We start from the raw sequence: 23,506 nt of genomic DNA on the forward strand, positions 1-23,506 counted from the left end.
TATGAAACTGATGTTTTAAGAGCGTCTCCGCATTCTTGGCCAGGTTAGCAACCGAAAATTAAGAGGAATATTCCGCACTCGTTTTCCAAGCGGAAAGGGTTTCGTCCTCTGTCCCTTCGTCGGCTTCGGAAAGGACTCCACAATTTATTCACTCTCCGAATAGTTCCGAATTCTAGAACGTGCCGACACGTCTTCGGTCCCCTGTTTCGAACTTGAGCGTATGATTACGAACGATATCATTAAAAATAACCTTTCATCAAAAGTGCTTACGAGGGCATCACGATCTCGTGCCCGGATATAGTTGCTCCGGAATGATCATCACAAAGTACCACCATTTGCATAATTAGGAATAATCACGCGAGATTAACCGTCAAGATTGTCAGTTCGCGACGTGTCTTCATTAGCATATTCTTCGCGATGAAAAAACGCTCGGTACTCCTCACATTCCCTCCCTCCCTTCCACCCTGCCATCATCGTGGTTTCTTGGGCCTTTCTTTTTCTTCGATCGCGTGCCGCTACAATGCTTTTCACATTTCAACGCGGTACGTTCCGATATATCGCGATATATCGGAAGCGAATACGGGTGCAAGTTCGTCGAAGGAAACTTACTGCAGCGATAATTATTTTCTACGCGAACGCGGTGCAACACCGCGACGAATTCAATTTCATCGATTTTAATTATTATTCGATTTTCTAAGAGCGAAATAGGGTATAAATAATTCCTTGCCACTTGTTACAGACGATTACAAGGTTTACGTTTAAGTCACTCTTTTATGATCCTACAAAAAAAAACTCTTTGTAATCCAACCGAATAATCGGGAAAAATAATATATATATATATATATATATGTGTGTGTGTGTGTGTGTGTGTGTGTGTGTGTGTGTGTGTGTGTGTGTATGTATGTGCGCGCACACTTGTAACTTCTACTGATGTTTATTTGTGATTTTTATTTCAACTAACAATTTATCTAATCGGTAAAATTTTTATATTTGTTAGAAAATATTATTTGTTCGATCGTTTGGACGTCCACCGTTCGCACCGATGCGAGCATGACTCGAAGTTACATATTGTATGCTAAATATATATATTTATAATTATAATGACAAATTAATTATAGTTATTTTCCTTGGCTTGTTTTTAGATTATCATCTGAGAAAGGGACGGGAAATTACTCACCACAGAGTTAATGAACCGAGAGAACTGTCAGCAAGAGAGCTTGTTTCTAGATACGAATTGGAATCAGCCGAAATAACGAACGTATGTATGTTTATAATTTTTTTCCGGTAGTCAGGTATACAGAAAACTCGGCGTGTCGAAATCTCGGGAAGATTTTTCCTAAGAGACAAAAAGCGGAAAGTTTCTTTCCGCTCTAGCACGAATTAATCTCTAGCTAAAACTCCAAGCGTTAGTCTTATCCGCTAAGCGGACCGTTATCGGCTAAGCTAATCGCCGATTAATTTTCGTCAGAACCCACCGCCACAGCGCGCCGGCGAAATTCAAGATCCGATCGAAGGTCTCTCTTTTAGCTCGTAAAGAACCTCGGACCGGCGGGCCAGGTGCGGTCCCGGACTCACGAGGGGGAAAGAAAGAACCAGTTTTTTTAGGGGTCTCCTTTCTTTCAATTCGACGCGACGAAGGGCACCGCGTTGGCTCGCGCGCGCACTCGTTCGTCGTCTCGTATATATCGCTTTTCGCATGCGAACAGTGAGAAAGTTTTATGATGACACGATCAATTTCAAATCTGTCGACGATTTGATTCGCTGAGATTTTTCGATTTTTTGGGGAAAGATGATGACGATTACATGAGAAAGTAATTTAGAAAGCCGGAAGCAAATTTTAATATAGGACATTTTGGCAACAGCAGCAAAAAATTATTAGCAACAAAATTTGTAAAATAGAAACATATTTCTATATATATGTTTATATTGTTTTAAAAATCTGTATTAAATAAATTTGGATAAAGAAATTAAAATATTAACAAAATGTCATAATTTTTAATATTTTTATTAAAATTAAAATTTATAATTAACTTTTTTTCTAATCACAAAATCCTTTGATTATGAATATCTTCTGAAATTAAATAGAAGAAACAAAAGATTAATAATTTATAAGAAAATTTGAAATTATTTTAAGTATATAATAATATATATGATAGAAATTAATTAATTATGAATATCAAATTAACAATTTTTAAATAAAATATATATCTTATATTTTGTTAATATCTTGTTTATATCTTAATTATACATCCTAAATATGATATTTAATTCTAATATTAGCGTTATAATACGCGAATTTTTTCTATAGGAGAATCTATTCAAATTTAAGATTTAAATAATTTTTAAAATGTTCACAGAATTATAATTAGCTGTTATATAGATATTTATAGAAAAAATAATAAAATAGAAATGTGTATGAAATTTGTATTCTTTTACCAAACACATATATTTTTAAAATATGAACTGACGCGAATATTTTACGTACGATAATTTCATCCCTCTTGCATCTATATCCCTCTATATCGTATATTTTAACTAAATTATATTACATATTATATGCTATTCATCTTATAGCATATTTAATACGCTTTAGCAACTGATGGATGATCTTCGGCGAATATGAGAAGCAATATGTCACGTGATACACGTCGTTGAGTCTTTAAAATCAATTCCGTGATATAATGGGAATACTTTTTACACGATATCGTTTATTTATCCGCGTTAACGGATAACTTTAACGAGCTCGTTCTGGAATGAAATGATCAACGGAATGAGTTGATTACGGCCTAATTAAAGTGCGCGGTATGAGATCTTCGATCGCCGAAATTTCTCCAGAAGAATTTCGCAAATAACCGCAGCAACTTACTTAAGCTTAGTCTACCAGTAATGGAATTCGAAAGATAGATATTCATTTATAGGCTTGTTTCTTTCCTCTGCTTTCTCCTGTTAGAAAGAACAAGTAAGTAGATATCCTACTGAGAAAGCCTAGCACAGCAAAGGGCAAGCTGACAAAAAAACTGGCCATTTTCACCGACAATTCTTAAGCTATAAAACCTATACCTTTCTCAGACCTTTGAGTTAAGTCTATGGAAAGTTTTTCAATCTTTTGCATTCGTTTTTAGGTTCTTAGGGAAAACAAAGTTTGTTTTTTCTTATTTTAATCCTGCGTATCTTTGTTGAAGTTATAAAAGATTTTATTCTTTTTTTTTCAATTTCCACGGAAAGATTTTAAGATTCATTAATCATTTTTTAGACAAACAAGATAAAGAATTCTGGCATGGTATCTTAATGGTAAAGAATCCTGGCATAATATCCTAATGGTAAAGAATCTTGTTTTGTTAATTCGTTCCAAGTAAATTTTAAACAATGTAGTAAAATCTCATACAATAAAAATTTAGTATAATAAAAAATGTAACGGACGAGTAACTACATCACCATATAATAGATTTCGAAATCAATCTAAGAAAACATCTAACAAATATTAAACAACAATTAAAAATATATCAAAATTATTTTTTATAATAATTGACTAATAATGTTCATAAATTAAAAATTCTGCAAATAAACTAAAAAATTAAGATATTTTAAACTTTAAACTTTTTACAAAAATTAATTTATAAACATAATTAACTAGGTCTTGATATCGAGAATGCAGTCCATTGAAATATTTTGCTATTTATAATAAACGTAAATTGAGTTTGTCATTAGAAATAGGAATAACTTGTTGAATTAAATTACGAATTAAAATTAAACAAGTTTCTCTTTGTATTTCCATTCATGCATTTACGGATATAATCGACGTTCCAAACAATTGCCGCGAATAAACTGTGGGGTTCGAGGGGGTTAGATGTTAAGGGTCAACGACCCTCCTGCCGTTATTTGGTGGCAATCGAATCGCCTGGGTGCGGTCGGCCGAAACTTCCGGAAGATGAGCGACTCGCGAGCGCGTCTTCTCTCTTTCCTTCTTTAACGCGAAGCGACGTGATGCGACGCGATGCGACGCTCCGTGTCTGCATACAAAACGCGAAAGGACGATGCACACGCACGAGTGAACGGTAGGACGCGCAACGTATTTTTGCAGGACGCGTCGCGTTCTCCTCTCGCAAACTGTCCCTCCTCTGCGATCCCATACATCCTCCTTCCCTCCTTCCGACTCCTCGCGACTCCGCTCCGTCCTTTATCCTCGCGGAGGACGGCCTCTCCTTTTTATCCCTTATCCTTTATTCTTTATCCTTTATATCCCGGTCTGCCTAGGCAGGCGAGTGCCCCGTATGGCATAATGCATCGCGAACTGGTTCTTTACCGACTCGCGGTGTGTCTCATTTTTCCCATTGGTTCCGAATTGCGCCATGGTTCTCTCTTCCTCCTTCCCGCACATTTATGTATGTGTCTCCCATCGCTTTTTCACCTTCTCCGCTCCCGCCCCTCACCTCGTCCGTCACCAATTCCGCTTCCTTCCTCTCTTCCTCTCGCTCCGCGCGGTGCTGCACGCCCGATAAAAGAGTCTAGACCGACACCTGTGTGCGCCCCGGACACAATCGTCCCTCTTTTTCCCTCATCTCGATCCCTCGACCCTTTCCTTTTTCTTTCCCTCCGCAGGCGTCTAGTACCGCCACTTCCCACCTTACACCCCATTTGTTTTCTCAAGCGTCGCCCTTGGCCCTTGCCTACCGCGGACCGCTGCCGATCACCGCCGACCGCCGTCGTTGCATCAAGATGCATTTCACCCCGGAACTGCATTTTGCATACGCGTCCTCGTTGCCGGATGGAAGAGTCGTTGAGATTTGTTGGTGGCCCGTTTATATGAGAGATCGGTAGAGGACGAAGTAAGAGGCAAGGATGACGCCCGAGACTACATATGATGTAGAAGCATTGCTTGTATTACGATATGTATCGTTATCTGATGGGATTCTCTTTTTCTTTTCATTCATTTATTTACTCAAGCGTCATTTATTCAGCACTCAAGAATTAATCCCTTCAAGCAGACAAATATCTGGTTATACGATCTATAAATATTTGATCATGTCAACCGTTTTTTTTTTTTTAGGTATTATATTGTCGAGTACAAATTTTTTTAATAAGCGCAATCTTTTAGATATCTTTAACGTTTTTCATTAAACTTGTTATTAATTGAATTTTGAATAAAAATTTGATAATATTGAGTGTTTTTAAAAAAATTTATATATATAATGTATATATTCTACATATGCATGTATTTATATATACACTTTTATATATCTTTTGTTTATAATTATCATAATTATCTTTCTTATCTTATAAATTTTAGAAAAAGTTTATTAATACAAAGTATATGTGACTTTTGTAATTTTTAGAATATAATTATATATTTTTAGTATATTTTTAGAATATAATTTTGAATTTTCTAATTTTGCTAGACTTATAATTCACAAATAAAATATAAAAAATTAAATAATTTATAAATTTTTTTATAATTTTTTATTCTTCTGAGGCTTATTTTACTATTTTACTTAAATTGTATGTTGATCTTGAACTTATAGTTACGAGGAGACAAACTGCAAGAAGAAAAACCTGCCTATTAATTTTACTGACTGCCGCTTCAAGGTTACATCGTAAGTAGAAAGCTGTATTTATCTTACTGTTTAACGATAACGTTTGTACGTTTCCAAAGAACGACGCGCAGATGTTCCTCCCGATCTTCTTTCGGATCTTCTTCGATGTCTTCTCACGAAAATTCTCACGATCGACATTGTAAGAAGCCGACGATTGCCAATCGGCTCAATATAACCCGCAAAATTGCCACTTCCGGTGACGCGATCGCGGTTGTGTGTCTGCCACTTTATTTCGGCCAGAATAGTAAACGCCGTACGTTTAGCTATGTTTTTACACCATAGCCGCGATTACACAATTCTTCTCTTTTTTATAATCTGAAGCCCCTCAAAGTGCCAGGTCGCTCGCGCGAATCACATCATTTAACGAAGCAGGATGCGCCGCTGGCAGAATCAAAATCGCGAGTAACTTAATTGGCTAATTAATAGAGGGGCTCCAATTACAGACCTAGGCAACACGGTTTTTAGGCACTCTCCCCTTCGTTATAAACACCATACTTATTAGCTTTTTTTCTCTCGACTTTTTGTTTTGAATCGTCCTATTTAAAACTTTACTATTCTACTTTTGTGTGTGTGTGTGTGTGTGTGTGTGTGTGTGTGTGTGTGTGTTTTCTAGTTACTGCCTCTTATATAAAATGTTCCAATATATTTACACATGTTTTGTGATGTAGATTGAAATTAAAGTAAATTTGAAAAATTAAAAGTCAATTTTATATTTACATGTATCATGATTGATAATATTAATAATTGGAAAAATATAATGATACCAAAAAAAAAAAGAATTTAGGAATTTTTATTATTAATTATATATATAATTATTATTAATTTAATTTAATTAATTTTCTAAAAGATATTCTAAAAAGATATTCTAAAAAGATATTCTAAATTTTTTATGAAGTAATTCTTTGCAATACGCTTTACATAAGTAAGGTTATTGTATAAGATTATTGAAAAATTAAACCTTTTCACATTAAATAATAAAATATGACGCTATCATTTAAAGATTCTGCGAATGGTCGGAAGGTCGGTCTCCCTGCAGAAAATGGCAAAACAGGTAGAAGATTCCTTTGTACGAGATTTCTTAAGCCCTTCCAGTCCCAGTCGACTGCTTCTATTCATTCTTGCATTCATTTATTCTCTTTCGTTGCTACGTGTCTTCACGGTGTAATTAAGGTATAAATTTTAACAAGGTAACGACGGGCAGTTTGATCTTCGATCGGAAATACCAGTCGTAATGATCTGATGTATTGGCATTGTAAACATTTTGAATAAATAATAATAATAATAATAATTTTAAATAAATAATGAGGTGCTTTTCATTATTTGCGTGTTTGTAAATTTCATGATCATCTGCAGTATAATTTATTACATGTGCATACACATAATTAATTTTCTATATTTTACAAATAACTTAATCTTTATTTTTTTATCTGTTTTCTTCTTTTTTCTTTTTTTATTTTTATTTTTATTTTTTATCTCTTTTATGTAAAAATATCAGATTAAGTTTATATATTTTTTGTTTTTTTGTTTTATATCAATGATATAAAAAAGTTTATAAATTTAACTTTAAAACATTTGAGCGAATTTTTTATTTCTAAAATCAAATGTTGTAATGCATTTTTTTGTAATTTCTTTACAATATTTGTATATTAATACCGATTTTTGTCGTATGCGTCACAACGATTCAAGGTATGTATGTTACTCCATTAATATGCATGTAACTTTACGGTTACATTGTGTTTCACAAAATTGCACGCAAAATAAAATGCGGATGCCTGGTGTTTAACCGTAATGACCGTTTAACCAGGACGCATGAATATTCTCTCGATGCGTCGCCAAGGTTTTAATTTCTTGACAATGTACAGAAATTTATGCAACAAAGATAATATCATAATATCGAGATGGGTAAGGAAAAAAATTATAGGGAGGAAACAATAACGCACGCGGAGCGGAAACATTAAGTGGCACTCGCACGATCCTTACCCTACACGCACGTCTTGAATTGCGTGTCTTGTTGCCAGTAAGTATATTACCAGATACAATCGTCTTCTTAGTGCGATGAACGTTTTACAAATTAAATAGCTGCGTTAATGTGTTGATTTCGCAGCATGTAAATACGCTCAATACTATAAAACGTTTCTAGCCGACCGTAGAACACGTTTCTGTCAATTACTGAATATTAATGTTCAGATATAAATCTAAAATTTAATTATTATCAGTAGCTATGAACGATTTACACACACACACACACACACACACACACACACACACACACACACACACACACCTGCTTTCTTTTTTCAAACGGGATATAAAGGAAGAAAGAGATAAGGAAAGAAAGAGATACTTAAGTAAAGAAAGATATTATATCTCACACGTATATGATACTTTATCGTTACGGACGTGTTTCGTGTACGTATTTCCGAAGAAGGGTAACTTCTCAATAAAGGGTAACTTCTTCGCATTTTACGCTTGACTTTCTTTTTCGGTCAAGGTCCAAGATAGGAAGTATCGTGAGTCTATTAACATATAAACTTTAACGAGAGTAGCGTGGGCCAGTGAGAGTAGCCCAATTAACTTCGGCGATGGCATTCCAGCGGACCGTATCCGTCCCGAAATTACAGGTTTACCGGGAACGGTTCAAGGCGCTGGTTCCGTGTGCATCCTTCTGCCTTGCGACTTTTAAAAATGACCACGCCACCTAATCTCGCACGACTCGAGAAACCACCGGTTCTCGATTGCGTGTTATCGGTTCAGCGAGGCGTGGAGCACTAGAAATCGTGCAGCTTATCGATATCAATAAATCCGCGTGTCTCCCAAATGGACTCTTTCTCCCTCTCACCGGATTTTTCATGTAGAAAGTGAAAATACTTATCGTCGTTGCATTACTTTTTTTTTTCTTCTTGTCAGGGAAATTAGTAAAAGTTACAGAGGCTACGTCGCGAGAACGTACGTAGACGTCAACATTTATCTGAAATATCACACAAACAACCGTTCTGCGAAGAGTGTTTAAATGTGATATATATATAAAAAAAAAAATCTCCGTGAAGAAGTACAATAAAATTGAAGTTTGCAAACAGTTTGATATATCCTATTAAAAAAAAAAAAAAATGTTATGAAACAGTTGATAAGATGATGCAAATTTTTTTTACATCATTTTTTTGTTCATTCCTCAGATTAGATATATTATAATTCGTCAAAGCTTATGAACGCCGTAGTAGACGAAAGATTTATGCTTGTTTGCGTGATATGCGCGTATAGACAGATAATATTTGACAACTTTAATTGTGGTTAAATTCATCTGCAGTGGATCAATAATCATTACTTTCGTAAGAATTGATAATTCGCGGACTATTGTGAGCTATCTGTCCATAGATTTCTGAACATCCGAAATTATGAGTGATAACGCCAGGTTAAAGATTAAAAAATGCAGATAGTTTTACGACAAATCGCATATCAGATCGTTGCTATCTGCTCCAGAATTTTGCGTCCTTGTAACATTTTCCACACTGTCGCACAAGATTTGACTGGTCGTATTCGAAGTTCGGAGATAAGGAGACAGTAATATCGACTCAACCATGACCAGCAGGGAACATAAAATTTTGATCCATGATAAGCGTGCTTCCAAAAATAGATACGAGATCTGACATTTATATAATGATTTATATCTTTTAAATTTCCCTCATTAGCAAGTTTTATGGCTCATGAAACAGAATAATTGGAATCTATTTAATCATAACAATTTACATAATAATCTATCTTATTACATACAATGTCTTGTCGTAAATGTCGGATAAAAGATTTCGTTTTGATTTACAAAATGCATTATACAGTTAAATTCCATTAGAAAGACACATCAGAGAAAGGAAAATTTTGAGGAAATCTGAAAGAAGTACGCATAAAATACTAAAAAATTTTTATTTTATATTTATTAGCAAAATCATCTTTATTCATTATGTCGACAGATAAATTCTCATCTCTCATACAAAACAAAGAAGGAGTGAACAATGATAATATCGCATAGCTTTATAAATGATATCTATAATCGTTTTAAATTTTACCGAAGTGTTACATCAGATCTTCATGCCATCTGCCAATATCAGTCTTAAAACGCAATATCGCGATGACGTAAAACGATGTAAATTAGTAGGTGCAAGGTGTTTTACCAATGTCTTTATCGCCGTTTTTCGTTCCATTCTCAACCTAAACTGATACTGCGCGCGTTCAGTATCGTTGTATACTCCTCAAAGATCACGTCGAATGAAAAAGATCGCGTTTATCGGCGTTTATCATCACCTTCGTCTGGCAATTTTCGGGCGATTATCGGGCTCGTAATCGTCGCGACCTATATACGAGACGCCGCGATTTCTGCGAGTCAATTAAGCATGGGGTTAGAGATTGAAATTTATCGATATTTACGAGCGTATCGCGGAATTACAAGGCCAATTCGTTCGCGTACAAATCTGCGGATCCGATCCGAAAAAGTCCGCACGCGCGCGATAAAAACTTTCGTGTCTGAGACACTTTAATTGTTCGAATCAAAAATAGCACGAGATAGTCTCTCGGCTGCTCTCTTATCTATCCGCCCACTTTCAAACTCTTCAACAATCACGCAACTTCTTTTTCTATTTTTTTCTTTCGTTTAACTGTACCTCGCCATCTTCCTATGATATTATTTCGATAGGCGAGAAAAAGAAAGACAGAGAGGAAAAAAGAGACACAGAGAGAAAAAAAGAGAACCGCCGACTGTCGGTTCGGAATCTCTTTACAAATTCTCCCTAGTTATGTCAAGATATCTCAGATCATTCAAATTGTCTGTTGTAACGTTAGATATCTTTTATCTTTGCACGACGCGTTTCAACAGTTTGCCTATAACTTCTTTAGTGTTCATTATTAGTCTGCGCAATCCTATTTGAATTTAATCACTTACGTGATCTACCTCAAGTTTTTATTCGTTATCTATGAATGTTACGAAAACGTCTGATAGTAGATTTTTCTATATTGTAGAAAAACATTGTATGCTTCAATATATATAACTTTTGTATAATATTTATTCTAATAAATAGATATATAAATTTTATTTATTTTATAAATAGTATATTGGATTAATGGAAAGAACAATTTTGTCAATGCAACTAAAAATTTTATCAAATACAGATTTAAATATAATATTGTCGAGTTATTAAAATAATTATGTAGAACGCTTAAACATGATAATAATTTGATAAATATCGATAAATAAAGATCTAGTTTTGATGATTTTGGCCTTGACATATGTTGTTGACAAGGACACTTCTAATAAATAAATTCCAGAAAGTTTTAACCATCGGTCGATGTTTATTAGAAAATTATGAACAAAAGATGTTTGAAAAATATAATTTATATCAGTGAAAGACATAATTTGTTAATGTATGACATAATATGTTAATGTATAGACACAATACAAACGTGATTCCGCTCTTAATGCTTTCTTGGACGTGGGTTATATCTCCAATCTAGAAAAACCTGCCCTAAACTCAATTCATTTTGTATAAGCAGGGAGGGGGGGCAGATAAAATAAATTTCATTCTATTGGAAAGCTGACAACGAAGTCTGTAATTGTTCCACATGAGTATTTTACCTTTGAAAACACCTTTGAAAACGAGTTTCATTCCATACTTCTTTTGACTATATTTGGTAACACTACTGTTGTGTACACTATTATTCAGAAATAGTGATATTCGGTGGTATTCGATATGCATTCAGATAACATTTGGAAAAGAAAAAAAGTAGCATACCATATGCTACTGAATCACCCGACAAAAAAAAGAAACAGAAGAATCAATGTATCTTTGTGTGATCATAACTTTTAACGTTGTTATTAATTTTGTCTTGTAAAAAAATGTATAATTATATATAATTATGTTACATAACATATCAAGCTATAATGAACAGAAATCATTTAATTTCGATAGAAAGTAGAATATTAGAAAATTGTTGATTTTAGCTTCTGGAATAAAAATAATATTTTTTTATAATTATAATTTTTGAACTGCAGAAATTGATTGACTTTCAAAAAATTTTAATTTATCGGAAAAACTTAACATATAAAGTTATTAAATAATAAGTTATGAGAATGATAAATTAATGAAATGTAAAATTATAATAAAATATTTTTAAATGCACGGAAATCTATATATTATGCACAAAAGAGAAATAAATGAAACGTTAATTTAACATTTTTCTTTATTTGTGCAAGATGTATGTAAGGTAAATAATTTAACATTAAAATTACATGAATAGGAAAACGAGAATGTTCGATACCCGAGAACACGATATTTTCACTTTTCTTCCACTGAATCTCCATAGAGTAATGTTACCCTACACAGTCGAAATGACCTATGATCTTAAGTTAGGCAGGTTTTTCCGAGACGAATATACAAAACAGCTCCTCTTTCTTCACCACATGTATGCTGCGTCTATTAGACTTATATTAGAATAAATTTTTAATATTTTATCAAAATTATTCTATATATAATTTATTTGCAATAATATAAATAGTAATTATTATACATACATATAATATATTTGTTAAATAATTAGTAATATATTTTAAATCATTTGTTCATTTATTTAAAATTAATATATAAAAATATGTAAAATGTTGTAAAATAACTAAAAAAATTATTTTGTTATAGTCATGATCGGAAGACGATTAAGGATAAATTGAAAGATAATATATGTTTATTTTGGGTATTGAAACCAGGTTTTTGTGAAATAGATGTTTATCTTTATCATCTTATTCGTGACACGCAATGTACAAATCGAGAATCATTGAATCAGAATCTTCTTCATCTTTAGAAAGTATCCGTTGCACTGCGGACATTGTTATCTTTATTTTCTTTGAATATCAAAAGTTCACACCGAATAGTACAAAATGATAAGAAATCTTACCCGCATCAAAGAGGTAATTTACATCTTAATAGAAAGGAAGGTGAATACCAAGTAGTGCCATCTCACTATGAATGTGTGTACGATATGATAAAATAAATGCTTCCCGGAGATTAATCCCGATACGAAATCGATCAATTCCGAAACATCATAAATCAACTTTAGTATGGCGAAACATCTTTTAATTCAAATGTTTGACAATAACCCAGATAATTCTCGGTTAAACGTAGACACGTCCCGGGCAAATTTGCACGATAATGGCCGCTAATTGGTACTCATCGGCGTCCGAATCTATTCTGAAATTCTGGAATTTTTAAGATAATCGAATTATCACGCGATGACATCACGATTTGATTTTGATTCGCTTTTATAAGAATTGAGCATTTTGATGACTTATATAAAAATTCTTCCGATTCAATTGCTTTCTTCGATTTATCCGAATTAAATTGACAAATTTCAAAAGATAATTCCACTTAAACCATATTACTGTTTGGTTATTTCGGAAAATACGCGCCGTTTCGATGAGCAATATGAACGAGCTATTTGAAATGCATACGAATTATTTTGTCTATGACAAATATTACGATTGTCATCTGGCCATTTATAGCTAACCCGATAATAAAAATGAGAAATGCTTCCAAAATTTTAATAGATCAGGTTTGACTATCTTATCTTATCTACTTGTTTCAGTGTGATTGTTTTTAATTATTTGCAGATAGAAAGTTATATAAGTAAATAATATAGGATGAAGGGTAAGAGATGTTACAATATAATTTCTAGGTAGGAAATTTCCAATGATATTTTAGGACACCGGTTTACATCGAATGACTGAACGATGTTCCTTTTCTAGAGATAATCTTGTTAGTCACGCAAGTAAAATTTTTTCAAATCATATATTTTATGAATGTTGAATGTGAAGAATCCTTTCACGAATCGTTATTTTTCTTTCTATTAAATTCTTCAAATGATAGATGAAATGAAATTCAAATTCAAATTAAACATGTTCTTTTAATTTTTTATATTACTATTTCTTTTGTGCGTTTTTATCGGAACATATGTGTCTTTACCAGGTGGCGTTTTAATAATCCAATATTTTTTGATATCTTTGTCGTTTTTCAATATCATTTGTTCGTCCGTTTTTCAATTCGTTTTCAATACGTTTATATGACTTTGCCCTTCATTAAGTTCAAGATTCTAGCTATACTTTTTCTTGTAATATTCTATACACTAGATGTAATATCTTTTCTTAGCAACAGGTCAAAACCGTAGACGTTCCGTTGAAGAAGCGGCTCCGTTTCTTTTTGTCATATGCACTTCCTGTTGCAAATTACTTTCCTCTCTATTTCTTTTCTAAGTATTTTTCAATTCTAGCAACCTTTTGGCAACCTGAATACGGACCTAAACCCCGTCAGGTTCAACTGATACAGGATTCTTCTCTACCTGAAAAATAGAGAATCTAAAGAACTTAAAAAGTTGTCGATTCTGGTTTATAAAACAACGAAGAAATATCTGCACAGAGATTATTTTATGATTTACGCCAATAAAAAAATTGGGACAAAAATTTCTATTCATTGCCGTATATCTCGAAATATGTCAAAATTTCTTTATTCTTTCGCATTACTTTTTATACGCTATTTCAGTAAACAATCTATAAAATGATACTTTAGAATGTAATCTGACATTTTCACGATGTTTACACCTTTTTCCTTAATCTTATCTTCTTTTTATAATAATAAAATATATAATTCTTTTTTTAATAAATAATTTTTTTTTCTTGCTATTATCTTGTGTTTTCTTTTTCTTCCTTTTTAGAGAAAACATATCGAATTTTTACTATTCGATTAGTTATCTACATGTCATGTTTGGTGTAAAACATCATCTTCTTCTTTCCCTTTTTATGAAAATGAAATAGATTTTATTTTTAGGTAACTTTTATATTTGAGACAATAGAACATAATAAAATTATTGAGCTTATGTTTATATTAAATATAAGAAATATTCAATATATAAAATAATATATGTAAAATAAAGCTGTACAAAGAATTTGATATTAATTAATTAATTAATTAAGGCCCATTTTTGATTGCTAATAAAATTTAATATAATTATAATTATTGCACTGGTATCTATACATTAAATATCAAAATTAACATGATTTCAATAATTATAGTATTCTATCACACATTTTGCTGTAACTTTAAATATAGAGCGATTGTGTGTGAGAGAAAGCGAAGGAGGACGAGGAAGAACGAAAGAAAGAAAGCAATGGCGAGAGGAAGAGAGAGTAAGATAGATTAGAGAAGGGTTAGAGGAGGAGAGAGAGAGAGAGAGAGAGAGAGAGAGAGAAAGCGGAGAGCAGAGAGCGGGATACAAAAATCGCAGGGCGGAGAGAGAAACATTATCGTAGAATTATAAATTATAGAAATAAATTTAAATTTAAAATTTTGCCTCGCTGTCTCTGGTAGTGAAATTAGGAAAGTGACTTTTCTTGAACCGGAACGACGTGACGATTCTTAAAATTTCGCTTTTTTTATTTTGTGTTGCGATATCTCTGTTCGCAGGACACGAACGAAAAAATGAAAAACACTTTTGTCATGTAATTTGATACTCGGTTATCGATCAAGCCTAATTAAAAATTAATCGGTTCAGTCGTCGCTGAGATATGAAATTACCCGAAACCGAGCTTAATTTGGAATCTTGCGTAAAAATAGCCACAGGCGTTTCGTCGCCGTTTCTGCGCAACTTTTGCTGCGTGTGAACTAGGCGAGACACTACCCGTATCTCTTGATTCAGACGACATTTTATATTCTCATTAATTCGACAAATACTTAAAATTTCGTAGATTCAAACATTATTCCCGCCTCTCCTATTTTATAGAATCGCTTTATAGCCTTTTCTTGAATTATTAAAACAAATTTATATTATCGAGAAAAATTACCGTTATGTTCAAAGTTTTTTAATTATGCTTCTCGAATACAAATAATCGGTACAATAATTCATGAAAATTCGCACGATTCGATTTTGTCTGACTTAAAGTTTAAATGAAAGGCATTAATATCGTTATCGATTTCGTTTACTATCGACTATTATCTAAAGATTAGCAACTGTCTCAAACGTTATCATGTAAGAGTCTCTTACTACTATCTCTACGTGAATTTCTTATATCTCTCTTCTTATATCTCTCAAAAATGTTCATTTTGCGATTATATATAACTTTTTGTAATATGCGAGAATAAATTGTTTGAAATTTTGTCATGATATAACAGTTTTTTCACGACATGTTAGAAATCTAATATCATCATGTCTTTCAAAAAATGGCATGTAAATAAAAAAAATTGCATTTTTGATGCGATGTTGTCTTGCAACTTATTAGCATATTTTCTCAAATTTTAAATTAAATAATTACTTTTTATCAAGACCTACCTTATTTTTAAACTCTCTTATCAATTGTAATATATTATTCTGTGCATTATTCTATTCAACTTTTATGAGCTGTATCAAATGATTCATTTTTGTCGTTTTTATCGTATTAAATGTTCTACAGTCTTCTAATGGCAGTGATTTCTTGTCATTTTATTTGAAATGAAACCTGTTTTCTATATCCTTACTTCTTGCCTAATTTAATCTTAATTTTTACTTATAAATAACTCATTAAAAATCCTTTCTAAAATTATGAATAAAAGTTTCAATTGCATATCTATGCAATCTATCAATTGCATATCTATCAATTACATATCGTTAAGGCTAGATTTTCTCGCGGTGCGATATAGGTTGTGATGACTTTTCTTTAAAAACATACTTTTGTATTCTTAAAACTCGTAAAATATACGAAAAAATAAAATATCTGTCCAATAAATCACGTAAACGTGTAAAATAATTTTTGAAATAATGCTCAGAAACAACTAAATCTAATGATCTTGTGAACCTTTTACATGTCATTTCTCGCCTCTGATGTCATAATTCAATATGGCTGCAGCGACAGAATCGAGCCTAACTTTTACTATCTTCTCTAGGAATTATATATATATCCATTTAGGAATACAAAAAACTCGAAAGTGAGAAAAATTAAGCTGAGAAAAATTTAAAAAAAAATGAAAAATATTTTAATACCTTAAAAAGAATATTTGAGGAGCTAATAAAATGAAAAAGTCTGTTTCAAATCTTCATAACGTTAAAAAAATTTTTATTCGACAATATATTATATATTATAAACTTTATTCTTTACAACTTTATTCTTGCATGCAGTTACAAAAGTAAAAAAGAAAAATGGAGTCAATAATCGCTATTCTTTTTTTTCGAATTAAATAGAATTCGAATCAAATAAGATTGATTTATTTATTTGAGACGAGAATAACATTTTAGATTTAAGTTTGCATATTCTTGCGTGCGTGTCGTGTGTGCGTGTGGGTGTGCGTGTGCGTGTCATGTGCGTGTACGTGAACGTATGCGTATACGTGTGCATATGCGCACGTGCATGCATACATATACATGCTCGCATGCATATGTATATGTGAGTATGCACAAACACATATGTATATGTGTGTATTATGTGCACGCGCAATTTTAAAATATTTTTTACTTAATAATAAATTAATTTAAAGATCTTATCTTAAGTTTTTATAAATATTAGAGTAAAAAAAGAAAATAAAATGTAATTCTCGAATTAAAATTAATATATATTAATATGAAATCAAATATTAAATTTAAATAAAAATGGTCAATTGTTTAAATATAAAAAGATATGATAAAAATTATATATACTTAATTGCAAAATAAAATCTGGATAAATCATTTATATATCCTGAAATATCTCTTCTAGGATATTTAAAACAAACTTTCATAATTATAAATCACAATATTTATTATGTATTATGTATAACGTTCACATTATATATAATATGAGATAGCTATTAGAGAAGATAGTAACAAACTAGATCTACTAGATCTAGCTAGATCTAACTAGATCTACTGAGAAATAGTGAGAAATAATGATTTTTGCGCATGTTCGGAAAAGTTAGGATTGTAGGTAGAACAGACCGTTGCCATCAGATTAATATTGGGTTGTCAGAAAAGTCATGACGTATTTTTTCTGTTTTTCAAAGATCATTTATATAAAGAACAAAGATCAATCAATGATATATTGCCCGTTTTGTTCGATAATCTTTTGTCATCTTTCAGTCCGTCTAGTTCGATAATCTTTTGTCATCTTTCATTCCTTGTTCATAGAAGGATCTGTTTTATCGACGAAAAATTGAACAAGGTACTGATTTACAGTCTCATCTGAATTAAACGTTATATCATGCAAGGAGTTTTGAAGAGAGCGAAGCAAGTTTGATGCAAGGTCAAACGAGTATGATGGGCAACATATCCAAGCTCCAATAATTTTTGACGGGTGGTCAAATTTGTGTGTCTCGCGTTGTCGTGATAGAATACAACTCCTTTAATTAACGAGCTTTGGATGATGGATTCGCTCAAACTGTCCAATTATCGACAGTACACATTCGAATTGATTGTTTGGTTCCTTGATAGAAGTTCGAAAAACACACCTTAAATCCCATCTAAAATCCCATCACACTGAGAGCATAATCTTCCTCTGATGAATGTTTGTTTTTTATGTCATTTGAGGCGAATCATCACATCGGGACCAAGATTGTTTGCGCACTACATTGTTGTAAACAATCCACTTCTCATCAGTTATCAGTCGCTTCAAAAAAGGAAGGCTTCGTTTTCTTCACTCTTTAATGAGCATATCGCAGATGTTTATACGTCAAATGAACTTCTTTGAGGAATCCAAATATCGAGCTTGCTTACGTATCTCAGCTTCTTCAGGTGATCGTGAACGCTTGAATGATGTTCAATGTTTTTGCAATCTCTCGTATCGTGTAATGTGTATTTGATTCGATCAATGTCTTTATTTTATCGTCATCAACCTCGGTGGGCTTCTCTGACCGAAGAGTGTCATTGAGATCAAAATCGCTAGCAGGGAATTTCGTAAACCATCGTTGGTACTGACGTTGTTGTAGAGCATTGTCACCGTAAATTTTACGTTACTTTTCACAAGCTTGACGCGCGTTCTTCCCTTTACGGAAGTAAAATAGTAATATATAACGAAAATTTGATTTTTCATCTTCATCTTCTTGTTATAAAATCTCTAAAACTCAACCGCTCAATTTTTTTTTTTTTTAGAATGAAACTAGAACTGTCAACTGTCAAATGACATAGCAACAGATGCAAATGACCCTAGTACTTCCAAAAATAAACTAATGCCATCTGCCATCACAAAAATTACAAAAATCACTTGTCCGATAAAAACCAAATTCGAGAACCCAAGTTCGACAGTTCATTCTTAACACTGGCCTGCATCACATCTCGAATTGCATCGCACAGTATTAAAGAAAGAGGACTATATAGTGTAGTGTATACTACTACGTTAAGTAATAGTGCAAAATACAGGTTCGAAATATTAATCAAGTGAAAGAAAATAAAAGATTTATCATGGATACGCATATATTTCCAGAGTGTAGAGCCATCACCAATTTCAATGAATTAAATAGAAATTCTTTTCACTCTTTATATTTAAAACTCCTTTCTCTGGAAAATGGAGACTGTTTTCAAGCAACTTTCCTTAAAAAATTTAATGTTTGCGATAAGAAATATATATTACTCAAGACTTCAAGAATGCCGGCAGCACAAGGTAATTTAAAGATATACTTAAAAAAAGTCTATTAAAAAATTAACAAGTAAAAGTGGTGATGCAAATAATGGATAGATTATTTAAATTTTTCTAAATTTGAATCATTTATATATCTATTATGTAAAAAACTAAAGTACTGATATAAACGTTTTATATAATTATATAATAAATACTACATAAGAATTATTCAAATTAGAAATTCAAGTAACTTTCTATATTTATATTTTATTATTTTAATTCATGTTTTAGTTTTTATTATTAAATGTATAATTTATTACATTTTTGATCAATTTTATTAATTATAAGCAAATGACTGATTTTTATAATGTTTGTATAATTATGTATATTCTAAGTAAATACTTATATGAGAGATGGACTGCAAAAAAATTATGTGACGAGATCTCCTTACAGCAATAAATAAAATTTTGCTTTGTTACAACTTATTCTTTTTTTAAAACTTCAAAAAGTTAAAAAAATTTCATTTCATTTTCAATAGATTGATTTTAGAAATTTTTTTTATTCTTCTTGGGTTTCATAAAAAATCTTGAAAAGGTAAAAGTCTTTCGAAATTCTTAGTTATAAATTACTGAACTTAGTGATAAATGATTGAAGTTTTGTTCTCTTTTATTTTTAAAATTTTTAGGGATAGATACTTGAATTATTATTTAGCAAGACTCTTTGTTTTAAATTGATTTACTCTTCATGGATCTACAATGTCTGTGATTAATGAGAGAAACTATTCTAATATATTTGAAATTGAAAGTAAAAATCGAAGAATTAATTTATTTGCTTAGAATTTGCATAACATATTTAACTACTACAACTATTACTACATGTACCATTATTACAACTTAATTGCTTAAGGTAATAGTAGAAAAACAAAAAAACTTTTACAATTTTATTATTCCATTAAAGCGATTTTATTTTGTATCTGTTATATCTGTCATTTTAATTCGACTAATTTATAACAACATCAAGCATATCTCTAATACACACACACACACACACACACACACACACACACACACACACACACACACACACACACACACACACACACACACACACATATATATATATATATATATATATATTAATATGTTCAGAATTTTCAAATTTCTTGAATAAAAGAATTCACGCCTCTCGCTTTTCTCGATTTTGACTGTTGCCTTATATCACATTATTTTATGTTGTTTAGATTATTTTAAACATTTTAACAGTGGCACGTCTTCCTTGTCTTATGATTGCACATGTTTATTATTCCTTTGCTTACATTTTGACCACGAAAAGAACTATCTTTTGTATTTTGATCAAGTCATGATGGTTCATGCCGTGATTCTTCGATTCGTTTTTTTACACAGAGAAAAAATTTTTAATATTTATAGTATTTGTTGTATTATAGCTACATACGCATTATTATGTATTTAATCATAGAAAATACTTATATATTTAAAAAACTTAATTAATTTCAATCGAAAGCAAAAAGACATTTCAAAGTCATTTAATTAAAATTTATTGATATTGTTTAGGAATTATTTCTCTCTCCCTCTCTCTCTCTCTCTATTAATAGAGCAAAGTGCATTATCATGAAAATATTACGCGTATGTTTCTAATTATGATAAAAAACAGTTAAAAAAAAAAAAGAAATAATCGAGGAATTTGTACCAATAAAAAGCCGTAAAGATGATTAAGTGACGCGAAATTACGAATCTCGTGTGAGGTAGTCGGATGAATAAAAATTATCTCTCTTAGGATTAGTTCATAATACGTGATAATTTTATGATTTCTAAAATTAGACAGATTTTCAGAGAGTTTCATGTTTGTAGACCTTCATTAAAATATTTCCAAATCAAGCTATTCATACACGTATAAATTCTTGAAAATAATCTCTGTCAACTGATTCCTTTTATCATTGTACAAATAGATTTTTCTATGGAAAATTTATTCCTAAAAAATTTCTTTTTTTACATATAATTTGTTTAGGACTATCAATATGATAATACTCTCCGATATATATCTATCACAATAAATTTAATAAAACTGTTATTCTCTGTAAACATTATTAACAGTTTTCTAATATTCATTTATGATAAAAAGGATTCAATAGAGATTTGATCGAACTTGATAAGAAAAAATTTCTATAATACAATAATTCTATTGTATTCTATGAATACAATAGTTTTATCTTGAGATACATATATTATCAAAATTTAATCTAAGAAACTTCAAAAAACTAACAATTTTTTTTTTTATAATAGATATATAAATGATTTAGAGAAATTTAAATAATCTACCATTTATTTGTATCACCAATTTAATTAATTTGATTAAGTTAATAACTTTGATTAAGTTAATAATTTTTTAGTAGACGGTAATCGCTTTTTAATAAGTATTAGCTAAAATTTTCTGAAAGTTTCTTACATTGCATATGTACATAGTTTTTATTCAACATAAAACATTTATAAAAATTTCCTAAAAAATGTGTAATCTATTAATATTTATTTTTCGTTGCAATTATCGATTAGACAAAATAGTACGAAACGCGAAAGATTATTTCTGATAGAAAATGTCTTTGTAAGTCTACCGCTATCTGGTCTGCAGTGAAATAAATAAAATATTAATAAATTTTCGATAAATTTTCGCTCTTATGAAAATCCCGTCACGTCATCGCTCGATTGAGATATTCTTCACGAGAACGTGTAATCATATGAATAGTTTCGATATCTCGCGCCCATAGATCGAAACGTCAAAATTTCTTATTTGACCTCTAGTTTCTTATCGACCTCCGTCTGGATCCTTTTTTCCGTATGGTTTACAATGAGATACTGCAGGTTTTTTTTGTCCACGTCCGCGATATCGAGTGCCTATGCATAAATAGTCGAATGAATCATGAAATACGAGTGCCGCGGCGTTCGAGGACGCGCGAAAAAAATAAAAGACTATCCTGTCCCGTGTTATCGTCTTCTTTATTACAGCTGCGGTATCGCGCAATCATTTCACTCTTTTTTTAGACAAATCGACCTCATTTGAATGCGGTATCTCGCCGAGACACTCGGGCAGACAGTAAATGTCATCCGCGGAATAGGATATCGTTTATATGGTAGACCCTGGCGTAGCTCAATTTATAATATTAATCTCGGGAAGCGCGGGCTTTGTAAAAGAAAGGGTTTATAAGAAATACACGCATGCATTCGGAGAAACGTAATATTATATTATGCAATATTAAATAATGCAATTTAATCAATCCAAGAAATGAATCTCACCTACTTATTTTCTCACGTGAGCGAAACGTCCCTTTCAAAGAAGTAGATTTAATCCTTCGTTAGTGTTTAAGAAATGCCATTTGATCTGTCTGCGAGCGTCTTGAAGTTATCGCTTCGCCAAGAGACAACCGTATCTCTCTCGAATACGCCGAGAGAAATAGTCCCGCTGTCATCGCTGAACGCGAGAAATCTCTCGAAGTACAACACGACAGATCGCGGTGCTTCATCAGAAGCCTTCGATTACACTGGCGGCATGTCATTTGATAGATTCCTTGTGTGAAAATCTCGTAATTCTTATAAAATATACAACATTATGGACCGATTATTCGGGTCGGGCGCGGCCTCCTATCAGCCTCAGGAGCGTCGCTAATAATCGAGATTCCCTGGCGACATAGACTATAAAACATAGCGCGATGTAGCAAAAGAAAGTTCGCGGTATATCCGCGAGATATTGCAAGATCGTTGTAGTTTAAGTTCATCGTGTTAAGTCCAAATTAAATAAAGATTTAAACATATTTAAACGTATAAATATTCTTAAGTTTATAATTATTACGAATAAAAAGACGACGCGTTTTCCCTAAATAGAAAATCGCGAACGAGCGAGAGATAATACCATCTTTGGCCTTGAATCGATACACTGTGTCTCGTGATGCGTTCGTGATGGCATTGCCGATTAATTTCTCTTTCCGTTTCCGCTGGAGAATTCGCAGAATTACCGCGTGGCTCTTGAACGTGACGTAACGCGACGCTACCGACATTGTTCTTTTCGCGCCGTTACGAATTGCACAACATTGTGTGTCAAGGGCTCGCGCGCGACCACGAGACGCTGGACATTACGACGCGATGCACGTGGCGGAAAAATGAGAAGTCGATTCATTCGGGATATGCCGCGTTCACGTAACGCGACAATGGGCGACGAGCGGGCGGATTACAACAATACTCTTTGCAAGCAACCCAGAATCACGGACTTTCTCGCGATGTCCCGGGAAAGTTATCCCCGAGGATGCTTCATTGCTCTCTCGCCCACACAC

General features: G+C 32.2%; 1 long non-coding RNA gene across 1 annotated transcript; it reads left to right on the forward strand.

Moving 5' to 3' along the window:
- The first annotated feature begins 1,137 nt into the window (after positions 1-1,137).
- LOC148937662 (uncharacterized) lies at positions 1,138-6,951 on the forward strand. Its single transcript, XR_016138061.1, has 3 exons — positions 1,138-1,258; positions 5,520-5,591; positions 6,592-6,951. It is a non-coding gene; the product is annotated as an uncharacterized LOC148937662 (long non-coding RNA).
- Positions 6,952-23,506: the final 16,555 nt, after the last annotated feature.

This window comes from Pogonomyrmex barbatus, unplaced genomic scaffold, assembly GCF_055798465.1.
Source record: "Pogonomyrmex barbatus isolate J1 unplaced genomic scaffold, ASM5579846v1 scaffold12, whole genome shotgun sequence".
In the NCBI taxonomy this organism is placed as follows: domain Eukaryota; kingdom Metazoa; phylum Arthropoda; class Insecta; order Hymenoptera; family Formicidae; genus Pogonomyrmex; species Pogonomyrmex barbatus.